This window comes from Microtus ochrogaster, chromosome 5 (assembly GCF_000317375.1).
Source record: "Microtus ochrogaster isolate Prairie Vole_2 chromosome 5, MicOch1.0, whole genome shotgun sequence".
Classification (NCBI taxonomy): domain Eukaryota; kingdom Metazoa; phylum Chordata; class Mammalia; order Rodentia; family Cricetidae; genus Microtus; species Microtus ochrogaster.
Window position 1 is genome coordinate 71,987,511 of NC_022012.1, and position 12,271 is coordinate 71,999,781.

General features: G+C 45.0%; 1 protein-coding gene and 1 pseudogene across 1 annotated transcript in view; one reads left to right on the forward strand and one right to left on the reverse strand.

Moving 5' to 3' along the window:
* Positions 1 to 12,271, forward strand: part of Tln2 (talin 2) — a 473,598-nt gene that overhangs the window by 142,213 nt on the left and 319,114 nt on the right. The gene's annotated exons all lie outside the window — the stretch shown is intronic.
* LOC101983861 overlaps positions 413 to 12,271 on the reverse strand; it is a 40,452-nt pseudogene continuing 28,593 nt past the window's right edge.

Below are 12,271 nucleotides of genomic sequence, written 5' to 3' on the forward strand. Positions count from 1 at the left end.
ACACACACACACACACACACACACACACACACACACACACAGGAATAGGCAGGCATCCCAAACTGACTTAATCAGTAAGCAATGCATTGGACCAATAATTGAAAAAAGGTCAGTTTCTCAAGTTGTAGACATGTATTGTAGTCAGTATGCTATTGCTGTGAAGAGATAGCATGACCACAGCAACTCTTGTTTAAAAAAAAAAAGAAAGCATTTAACAGGGGCTGGCTTACAATTTCAGAGGTTTAACCCATTGTTATCATGGGTGGAGCAAGGCGATACACAGGCAGATACTGGAGAGTAGCTGAGAGTTCTCCATCTGGATGGACAGGAAGCAGGCAGAGAGGCACTGGGACTAGCTTGGGCTTTTTTTTTTAACCCTTTAAAGTCCAGGTCTTTTATTTCTTTTTGTACATCAGGCCAGGAATTCATAGGGAATGGGCTCCAGCAGCTCAGGCTCCTTCCTGTTAGTCCTCACAAAGTATGCTTCTCTGGGTGGAGCAGGCTGGCACTTCAGCTGAACCCAGGTGCCCTTTTCTTTAGCTTCCTTTTCCTTCTGGTCGTTCTCCTTCACCCGCTTCAGGAAGCTGTCTCTGCTCTTCGAGTGCTTGATGTGTTCAATCCGCACATTAATTCTCTAGGCAACAACCTTGCCCTTAACTTGGTTGTTTGCAGTGATGCTCACAGCATGCTGGGTGACATTGTAGACTCTTCTGGTTTTGCCATGGTAACATTTATGTGGCATTTTTTTTTTTTTGAACAGTACTCATTCCCTTGATGTCTGCAATATCACCCTTCTTGTAGATTCACATATACGTGGCCAAAGGAACAACTCCATGTTTCCTAAGGGCCTAGAGAACATAGAGTGAGTGCCCCTCTTCTTTCCCTTTGTGTTGTCATTTGGGAGAGTTACTGAAAGATGGCTGCCTTAGCTTGGGCTTTTTAAACCTTAAAGTCCACCCCCAGTGGTACATTTCCCCCAACAAGGCCACACCTACTCCTTCAATAAGGCCACACCTCCTAATGCCTAATGCCACCCCCTGATGACCAAACATTCAAATATATGAGCCTAAGGGGGCCATTCTTACTCAAACCACCACATTTCCTTACTCTCTCAGTTTCTGTGTTAGTTACTTGAGACAAAATACCTTACAGCTTACAGGAAGAAGGGATTATCTTGGCTCACAGTTCAAGAGTACAGACTATCGTGGTGAGCAAATCATGGTGGCAGGCGTGTGAACAGCTAGTCACAGTGCCTTGTCAGCCAGGAAGCAGGGAGCTATGAAGACTGCCAGCACCCAGCCCACTTTTCTCTTTTTACTCAGTTCAGGACCTGGCTATGGAACTGCGTGACCTTTCTTAGGCTGGGCCGTCCCCCTCAATTAACCTACTGTAGAAACTCCCTTACAGTAGGTGCAGAGGTTTGTTTCCATGGTGATGTTAAATCTGGTTACCTTGACAATCTTCCCTGTGCTCACAAAGTGGTGGTTAGTGTTTGTCTGGGCTCCAGTGCTGCTTGATCACTACAAGTCATCCAGCAAAAGAAAAGAGCTTTGTTCTGGAAGGCACACCATAGTGGGTGATGACACACGTTTAGAACTGTGCTGAAGGTCTGATTTGGTTCATCTTGCAAGTGGCCAGAAGGGAGGAGCTTGTGGCAATGAGTGAGATACCTCTGTATCTCACTGTTGCGGTTTCATTTCTGTTGCTGTGACCAAACACCCTTAACTAATAGCGGCTTATTGGAGACAGGGTTTATTTTAGCTCATGAGTGTGGGGTCCAGTGGCAGGAGCGTGAGACAGTTGGTCAGTCCTACCCACGGTCAAGAGCAGAAGGAAATGAATGTGAGCATGCGCGCTTGTGCTCCTCTGCATTTCTGTACCTTTATACAGTTCAGGACCCTCTGTCTATGGGATGGTGCTGCCCACAGTGAGCTGAGTATTCCCACATCAATTGACTGTGTTAAGGCAGTACACCGCAAATGTGCCTACAGGCCAGCCCATGTAGACAGCCCCTCATCAGGAATCTCTTCCCAGTGATTCTAGGTCATGCTGGTAATCTCATCATCATACTCAGTTTGGAACCAAGAGCACATACTGTCTCGAAGCTGCTACATATATATGACTTTCCCAAAGAAAGTCTAGAACAACAGAAAGGAATGGCAGAGAGGATAGCATACCGATGAAAAATGTCCACTCAACAGCCAAATTGTGAGTGAATTTTAACCCTAGGATCAGTGATCTTTGGTAAGTAGAGAGGTCATTCTGTAGACAGCCAGCTCAACCTATTATAGTGTTGTTTAAGGCCTTGAGAATAAGAATGGAAAATCATGTTATAACCGTGTCTGTGCACACCTGGAAGAACGCTTTGGTAACTAGTTTTTCTCTTTTGTCTTCATTACCTCTTTCATATCCCTGTTGGTGCTGTGCAGGCTTATTCAGAGCTGGATTTCTTTTCTGAGACCTATAGAGAATCTTTCACTGATTGACAATAACAACAAACAGTGCCTAATTGCTTAACTTTCCTAAAAGCTGTTCATTCATGCACCCACCCACCTTCCTACCAGTAACCCACTGTTAGTGAGTCAAAAACTATACTGGCTTCTTCAGATGAGTCCACCTGTGGCACGTGAGCCCTAAGCGTGAATGCCCAGCCTGGCTGCGGGCTCTGACAATGCTTCAGTAGTATTGTTTGTTTGTTTGTGAGAGGGTTACAAGTAGCCCAGGCTTGTAGCAGTCAGTGACTCTGAACATGTGATTCTCCTCCTCCTCCTGGTGCTGGGATTGTATGTGTGCACTATCAGACTTGCTTTTATGCAATGGTTTCCTGTGTGCTCGGCAGACACTGTACCAACTGAACTGCATCCCCAAGGCTCTAAACTTATGACTGTGTGAAATATGTGGTATGTCACATGTTTCATGCTGTAGAAGTTCAGAGAAGAGGCGTTTTTCTGACTAGGAGATGCTAGTGGGTAGCATTTCCTAGTATAGGTGATGTTTAAAATGGGTAGGAAAGGATGGGGTGGGACACTAGACAGACCTGTAAAACAGAGGTCGGATGATAGTGAATCAAGAATCCCAAGAGTCAGTTCTAGGAAGGCCTGGCTGTTATTCCAAGCTAAGACTACAATTATTAGAAAACAGGGAGGTGCAGTTTCTCCAACCATCCCCCTGTGCTCCTGATCAGTATGTTGGGAATACGGTATGTGAATTGTTTGGCTCTCAACTGCATAGCTCAGGCTGATGATGCTGTCATAGGTTTGAGGTCTTTAGTGCTGAACTCAGGTATGGACCTAGGAGGATTGAGGCACAAGGCTGAAAATGTACACTGCCCAGAGGAACTCAGGGACTGGAGAAAATGGCCAGGGCAGCAGGAAGGATAGAGGAGGACAGGTCGCGTGTGACCGATAGGACCTTGCGGAAACTGAAGACATGAGCTCAGAGCACCTCATTTCTAGCAGAACATACTTAAAGCGGAGAGGAATCTCATATGGATATTTTTATTGTTGAACTAAGATATCTTTTAAGGAAAAAAAAATGGCTCTGAACATAATGACTTGGCTCATCTCATATAGCCAAGAATTCAGGTTCAAGCCTCAAGTGTAGCTCCTCGCCAGTCTGCCTTCCAGTGGGATGATTAGCTTAGCTCAGGGAGTTTGGAATTCTCTTGAGGAAGCTTGGAAGCTACGCTACAAATTGCTTGACTTGATATTTTGAAAATATGATAGATTCAGACGTGCATAAGTGTGACATCCTGGATCTGCACAGGGGAGCAATGGTGGGGATGGTGAGCATGTTTGCAATTAAGAAATGGGGGGAGGGGCTTAAATTGTTCCTCTGCACAGACTTAGCAAGACATTTTTAGTTTCCCACTTCAGGAAGTATAGCCTTGGGGCTCTTTAACTGTTTTTGACTTACTTTCAAACTTTCTTAGGAATGAGCTGGATTTTCTAGCTCGGAGACAGTATACAGTAGACAACATTGTGTATTTTCTATTCCATGGTAATTTTTATTTACTTGATGATAGTAAAAGAAAGAAAGAACTAAAGTTAGACTGATTCATTATATCATGGTTGGAATTACTCAGTCTCCATTATAACTGAGTGGAAATGACTGAGTTATAATGAGTATATAATATAATGAATAATGAAGTCTCTCTCTTATCCCTCCCTCCTCCTGCCCTCCTCCCTTTCCCCCACCTTTCTCATTTCCTCTCCAGAGTCTCTTGTAATCCAGGCTTGCCTCTAACTTGCTCTGTAGCTGATAATAACCTTGAACTGCTGATCCTACTTTCTCTACCTCCCTAGCGCTGGGATTATAGGCCTCTACCACCATATCTGATTTTCTAGGCTTAGTGCATGTCAGGCCCATGCTCTACTAATTCATCTGCATCCCCAGCCCCACATGTTTCCATATATCTTTAAAAAAGATTTTATTTTAAATTTTATATATATTTATATCATGTTATATAATAGAACACGTATTATATATTTATTTTAAATTATATATACTATGTGAGTGAATAGATAGATAGATAGATAGATAGATAGATAGATAGATAGATAGATAGATAGATAGGGGGTTATGTGCATGTGAGAGCAGGTACCTTTGGAGGTCAGATCCTCCTCCCACCCCTGGGTGGGGCTAGAGTTACAGGCAATTGTGAGCTGCCCAGTTTGGGTACTGGGTACCGAACCAGGGTCCTCTGCAAGAGCAGTTCAGACTCTTAACCACTGAACCATCTGTCCAGTCCCTTTAGTGTAGTTTATAACTGTTTTGTGTCTTTGATGCATCTGCTAATTTCATTAACATAACATGAAGGTACATGGTCACCAAGCAATGACATGACTCATTTCATCCTGGATATTATTGTTTATTTTAGGAAGCACAGTGTAGGTTGATAGAAGATACCAAAATATGCACTTTTAAAAAAGATTTGTTTTTTGTGTCTGTATATGTGTGTGCCTGCTTGAATTTATATGCACTTTGTGCATGCAGGTGTCCACAGAGGCGAGAGGGTATCAGATCCCAGGAAACGGAGTTACAGGTGATTGTGAGCTACTATGTGGACACTGCTGGGAACTGAACCTGGGTCCTCTGCGAGAGTAGTATATGCTCTTAGCTGTTGAGCCATCTCTCCAATCCCCAAAGCTACGCTTTTTAAAAATTGACATTACTGGGACAGTTATTGCAGTAGCTCCCAATCTCTTACTGGTGACATTTTCAGCTAGATAATTCTTTGTTGTTGAGTACACGGTAGCACCTCAACTCCATGTACCAGACCCAGCTTCGACAGTAAACAAATGTCACCAGGCGTTGCCAAAGGTCCCCTGGGGAGTGAAATAACTTGTGGTTAAGGACTGCTTATTTAGCAGAGACAAACATTTTTATGGCCTGTGGTTTTATGCTGCCTTTGGCCTATCATTTGAGGATTATGGTCAATAAATTTAACACAGAGTTAATTCTCACTCACAGACTCTGTGTTTGAGAATTTATCCATCACTAGCTGTGGCATACCTGTGAGCCTCTGAGGACCCATGCAGCTCTGACAAATCCAGTTGACCCATGCTAAGTAAGGCTCAGCAATGATTCTGTGCTGGCTCTTTTTAACCATCAGCGTGGCACAACCTAGAAATATCTGGAAGGCCACCTCAGTTGGGGAATTATCTAAATCATCTGGGCCTGGAGACAGCTAGCTGGCGGCAGCAAGCAAGGTCTTAAGGATCCATGGTCGCTTTGCTCTTGACTGTGGGTGTCATGTGACTTGCTACTTGAGTTCCTGCCTTGGTTTCCTCTCAGTGATGAACTGTCACCTGGAATTGTGAATCAAATGCCCTTCTCACATACTGCTTTTTTTAGATGTCTATGGATACATTGCCTCTGTGTGTGTTTCTGCCGGGCTGATGCTCTAAGAGACAAAGCAAGGCTGTTGGAGCCCCTGAGCCTAGAGTGAGCTACCTGTGGGAATCAAGCCCTGGTCTTCTGAGAAAGCTTTCCAGCTCCGTGTAACAGATATGTTTTAGTCTGATTTTTTTGTTTTTATTTTTGCTACAGCTATAAAATATTAGCATATCCCCTTTCTTCATGAGTTTTTTTTCCTCCTCTCTAGACTTGACATGGGATGGTAAGAAGTCACTGTTTGAGTAGAAAAGTAATGGAACGGATGGGTCCAGTGAGTAAACACGATCTGGGGGAATGCTTGATCTCAATCAGTGCGCTGTTGCCCAAGAGAAAAGGTCACTGGGCTGCTCTCTCGTGTGTGTCTGACAACCCTGGGACTGGTGGAAACATAGGGAGAATTCTTGCTTATGAGATATGCATGGTCTGGCGTGAGGAAATGAGGTCTTGCACCAGCTGTCAACACTACATGCAAAATGTTAATTGAGTCTTAAGCTCTACTTAGAGATCAGACTTACTATTTTAATGGGGTAACTCAGAGATAGATAATAACAGTGCCCCGGGAAAGAGCTAAAAATGCTACTAGGTGTGATCCACAATAAACCTGGAGAGCAGTAGCCCTTGACACCAGTGAGAGGGTTGGTTGTTCTAGCCTGGTAGGATGAGAAGTTAGAACAAGCTTGGGTTATCTGTTCACCATTTAGAGACAAGCCAAGAAGGAATCACCTAGAAATGACAAGAAAATTGTGTTGAGTCTTTGACTGAGCAAAGGAGATTGTTTGCTGAGCAGCCTTCTCTGCAGGAAGAAACCTCATTGGTTTTTTTTTCTCTGATGAGACAGGCCTGGAAGGCTAAGGTCCGCTTGGGGGTATCTTGGACTTGATAACCTGGTATGCTGATCCTTCGTTTAACATCCTAGCATGGGTCCAGAAGTTCTTTGCATGGGTGTTGAGGATGCTGAAGGGTCCAGTAGAGGGATGGTTTGAAAAAAATCTCTTTCCTTCCTTCCTTCCTTCCTTCCTTCCTTCCTTCCTTCCTTCCTTCCTTCCTTCCTTCCTTCATTTCTTTCTTTCTTGTGTATGTGTAGTGTGCATTCATGTGTGATGTGTGTGTGTGTGCAGGCATGCACGTGAAGGCCCCAGGTTGATGTCATGAGTCTTCATTGATCACTCTGCACCTTATTAGTCAAATCAGGATCTCTCAATTGAACCTGGAGCTAGCCATTTCTGCTAGTCTCCTAGTCACCTTGCTCTGGGGACCAACTCTCTTTAGGAACTACAAGAGGACTTCAGGCCCTCTAGGGCATTTATGTGTGTTCTGGAGGCTGGGACATTGGGCCTTATGCTTGCATGAGTGCACCCTAACCAATGAGCCATCTCCCTGATTCTGAAAAGTTTTCCACGTGGCATTTGCTAAATGTAAGGGTATTTGAGTTGGTAAGTTCTGACTAAGAAAAATCAGACCATTCCCTTAGGCCAGGAATGAAGTCATATCTTTCCCATGAGATTCTGAGTTTGCTCCTGGCATGGAGTTTGCATGTATGTTCATATGAATGCAGATTTCTGTGGTTACCTGCATATCATATGCTCTAAAGCAGGAGTTACAGAAGGATGTTAGCCATGTAACATGAGTGCCGAGAACCAGACTTAGGTCCTCTGCAATAACAATCAATATATACTCCATTAACTATTGAACCATCATCTCTTTAGCCTCAAAAATACACAATTTATTTTATGCTCTTCAATAAAATTTAAAATAATGTTGGTTTGGTGTGTTTATATGTAACTTTATTTTAGGCATCCTTTTGTCATCACAAAAATGAAAAATCAGAACGAAATAAAAAAAATACCTCCCTCTGTTTTCCTCCCTATCTTTATTCCATCCTTTTTCATTATTTATGAGTGGGACTTTAAAAAAAATTTCCGTTATCTATTTGCCTGTCTATAATCCACTTGACTCTAGGCAGACAGGCATTTCCAGTATAAATAGTAAAAGCTTTTCTGCCTTTGCATTTTATTTTACTTTGTCTTTCTGCCCTGTTGCTGCCAGCAAAGCAAAGCACTGAACAGAAGCAGTGGCCGTGCTCGCCTTCCTGACATTAATGGGGTGCTTACTATTAATGGGGCATTGGTGATCCATCGTTTCCTCACTCGTTTTTCTCTGAGGAACGTTTGTCGCTTTTAAGAATTAAGTATCAAATTATCTATAATTGGGGAAAATAGTTCTCATTTTTTCATTTCTCCTAGGATTCAGCAAGGGCATGGAATATAGAAAGAAATACAAATAGTCTGGTTGGAGACTCTCCTGTTGGCCTCTTCTGTGAGGAATTTGGTGATTTAGAACCTGCCGAAGCATCCAAGGATACATGGGAACTTGTGTGCTCTGAAGGATGCTGAGAGTATAGGCACCTGATGTGTTGTCTGATTTTTCTGAAGGAAACGCTGGGTTAGAGTCTTGGGATGTGTAAGTCATTCATGTTCTCTGGGAATAAATGAAGTTGCATCCCAGTTTGCTGGGTTGAGGTTCAAAATATCTAATGGTCAATTCCAAGGGAAGTTTTATGTGTGCGTGTCCATGTGTACACGTGTATTGCTTGTGTATGTGCAGAGGATGATGGCAGATGCGTGCTCTCTCTCTCTCTCTCTCTCTCTCTCTCTCTCTCTCTCTCTCTCTCTCTCTCTCTCTCTCTCTCTCTCTCTCTCTCTCTCTCTCTGTGTGTGTGTGTGTGTGTTGTATTTTCCTTGAAACAGGGTCTCTCCCTGAACCTAGGCCCTCAATCAGGTCAGCAGGTCCCAACAATTTTCCTGTCTGACCCACTGCACCTCGCCCATGGCGCTGTGTTTAGGGGCACATATGCTACCACACCTTGCTTCCTGTGTGTGTTCTGGGATTTTGAACCCAGGTCCTCATGCTTGCACATACCTCTGAGCCATTCCTCCAGTTCTCTGAAGGGAGTTGGATTGCTTTGTGAAGGGAGTGGAGCTGCAGTTAAGAAGAATCAGCTACAAAGGAAGAGAACAGCACACAGTTTTGCGTCATTCCAAGGCTCTGGGACCTTGTTGTCCTGCGGTAGCCAGGTGGATTATCCCAGAGGGACTGATTTGGTCAGAACCCAAGGCTTAAATCATAACCTCAATACCTTGAAAGTAGTCTTTTTCACCAATAGACTCTATTGTCCGGAATGACTTTTATTTGGCCAGTTTCAGGTTCTGTTTATGGCCAAATGCTCTGAGTGCAGCCCCCAGTGTCCTGTGGAGACATCCTAGACCTGCTAAGCTGTGGGTGCCAGGTGCTGTTCCGCCTGGAATGCTTTCTGTAGAAATTGCTGCCTCCCAGACTCCGAACAGTTACCTCTGCAGAAGAGACGCCGGCTAAAACTGTGGGAGCCATTGCTGGAATTTGCTCCCTAATTTCAGTCCCCCTCCTTAGTGGCATTGATCTTGCTTATAGAGCCGCAAGCATTTTGCATTTCAACGCAATTGCATCTCTCAAGGAGAATTTCCCTGCACGTGGCATTTAGAAACCATTTTCCCATCCAGCTAGCTACTGCAGAACCCTGGAGCATACAAGCATTTGATTGGGCCAACTATAAGCATGTTATATTTATTTTGATGAATTCTAAGCCTCTTAAAGAGCCACCTGTTCCTTCTTTATTTTGCACCACCCCACCGTCCAATGCCTATCACTAAGTTCAGAATGTCGTTCCTGTCGAAAAGGGAAAGGCATTGATTTCTTCACTCCTCAGAGGTTCTTAGTAAGAATGGAGCCCTGGAATGAAAGACGAAAGAAAAACAGAGTTAGTGGATGCCACAGCTGCTCTTGGGAAGAGGGAACCTCAAGTGAAGAATTTCCTCCGTCAGATTGTCCTTTAGCATATCTTTGAAGCGTTTTCTAGATTGCTGGTTGATGTTGGAGGACCTAGCCCTCAGTGGCACTGCTATCCCTTGACAATCTGAGGCTTCCCATTCTGGATCCCGTTTAAAACCCTCTGACTGAGCAATCACCTTTCTGTTTAGAATGTTACCCCTCCCTTTTGGGGGAGGGGTCCTCCAGCAACTCTCCTGTCCATCAGCAGGCAGCTAAGAGCACCAGAGCTCCTTCCCTGGGGATTGCTCTGACTAGGATCACCAGAATTGGAGACAGGAGTTTGCCAAGGGAGCTTCCCTCAAGTCTGCGTGGGCTGTGGTCTATGTCATAGAGGCCAACGGATGTGAACAGAGCTTAGAAGAGTTGCCAGAGGAAGCTTTGCTTCGCATTGGGACTGTCCACCTCATCCTCTGGGTTCAGCTACATCCTTCCTACTCTCTGTAGCCATGTTGGGGACCTGTCTCTTCTGAGGAGCTCTCTGGAAACCCCACCCTTCTTGGCGTCACTAGACCCATTATATTCATCCCTAGCCCCCAACTTCACCTGCTGCCATGCTTGTGAGTTTTCCAGTATGACATCTTGTCTCCGCCACAGGCTCTGAGTCCACACTGTTGTCACATGACTGACACACACTGTATGCCTGTTTTAGTCAAGTGTCTTTGGGGCATTAGAAGCCCATTGCGATACCATTGGGCACATAGGGAGTGTTTAAGTTTGTCCTTAGAAGCCAAAGGCCCCTGGATCGGGTGAGCTGGGCTGAGATTGCCACAGTGCTCTCTGGCTCCTCAGCCTGCTCACTGCCCTGTACTCTTCCTCCCGTTCTACAGATAGAGTCACACGGTTTCTTTACAATTCACTGCAGCCCTTATTGCCGTCCCAGCTTAGTGTTAGGGTCCTTGGCTCGGAATCAGATGAACTGTTTTAGGGTCAGGACCGCTTCATTTCCTGCATAGCTTTGGTGGAGTCAGGGCAGGTATTCAGGTAGTATGGGAGCCCTTTGGCCTGGAAAGCCCCCCACCCCCGTATTGACTGTTCATGTATTTACTAGGTAAAATGATTGGTCCTTTTCCTGGCTCAGACATTCATTGTTTGTAAGTAAGATTGTCTTGCACCCAGTCTGTTTGAGTTATCAGAAACTACAAGCACTCTGTAGGATGTATTTCCAGTGTGGGACTTGGTCCTGCACTACTCCTCAGCCCTGCTTTTTGGGGGAACCCTGCTGAATTGCATACCAATGGCAATCAGATGGCATGGCATTTGGAAGCAGGGAATGAGGACAACTCTGTCAGAAGCAGTGTTTGTATTTTTTTTTTTAAGCATGGTAGGATTTAAAGTCCCCATCAGCCCTTCCCACAAGCTAAGTAGAGTGGCAGCTGAAGCCCAGAGGCCAAGCTGGAAGGTGGCTACTGCCCCAGTTCTTTCCAGCAGGGAACAGCAGTTTGCTTTTCCCTGTGTACAGAATGTTCCCACTTCCCACTCTTCCTGTAGAGTAGGAAAGGAAAAAGAAATCACCATCCTGAAATGAGAGAGTAGCAGTCGGCTGGGCCTGGTTCAGGGAAGCCGGGCCTGGCCTGGGCTCTGTGTTACAACTTCATTAGGCGCATGTGTTATTTTTTTGAGTGGCAGGAATAGTAAGATTTACACCTAATCAAGGAAAGGCTTGCCAAACAAACGCTCGGGTGGGGTTTCCTGGGTAAGAGTGTGATATTGTAATAAATGGGAAGCAGAGTTCTGCAGTCCAATCTCTGGGCTGATTGCACACATTACAGCAGGGGCCCTGTTTTCCAGGAATGCAACACACCCCATGTCCAAGGCCCCTCCTTGGAGGGTGTGTACTCACTTCCTCTAGCCCTCTTCTTAACTGTTGGGGCTGTCAGAGGAACTGAGGGCCTAATGTGGGGATCCCTAAGATGCCTGCCTTAGGCTCTTTGCCTTGGGACCACTTGACAGGTGAGTGGACCTTAGGTTAAAGTCCACTAGGGACTGATACAGTGTGGGTTAGGCTCTCCAGTCTTCTGAATACAGAACAGAAAGTGAATGCAGGCCTGGGACATACCGGTAACAGTCTTGAACATTTCTAAGCCCCGGTGGGCAGGGTGCTGTCCAAGAGGCAGAGGAAATCATGCTTGTGCAGAGAGGGTATCGTTTTCTGTACCCTTGCCTGGCAGCTGCCTGATGCCCTGAGGTTTTAGATGCTCAGCCAGTCACTTACTTCTGCCTCCTTGGGGATCCCTGGGTTCTGCCTTCCCAGCTTGATGCCTTGGGCTTTTTTTTTCCCTGCTTCTCCTCTTGCTGAGTCCAACTGCCTTTCTGTCTTTTCTCCTCAGTTTTCGGAATTAAACATAATTCCCCTCAGAGTTCTTTGCCTCCTCTTGCTCCCTCTTGCTTTGTTCATCCCCACAGCATGCCTTAGCTCAGGGTTACATGTATCTTTATTTCCTTCTTCTTCTTCTTCTTCTTCTTCTTCTTCTTCTTCTTCTTCTTCTTCTTCTTCTTCTTCTTCTTCTTC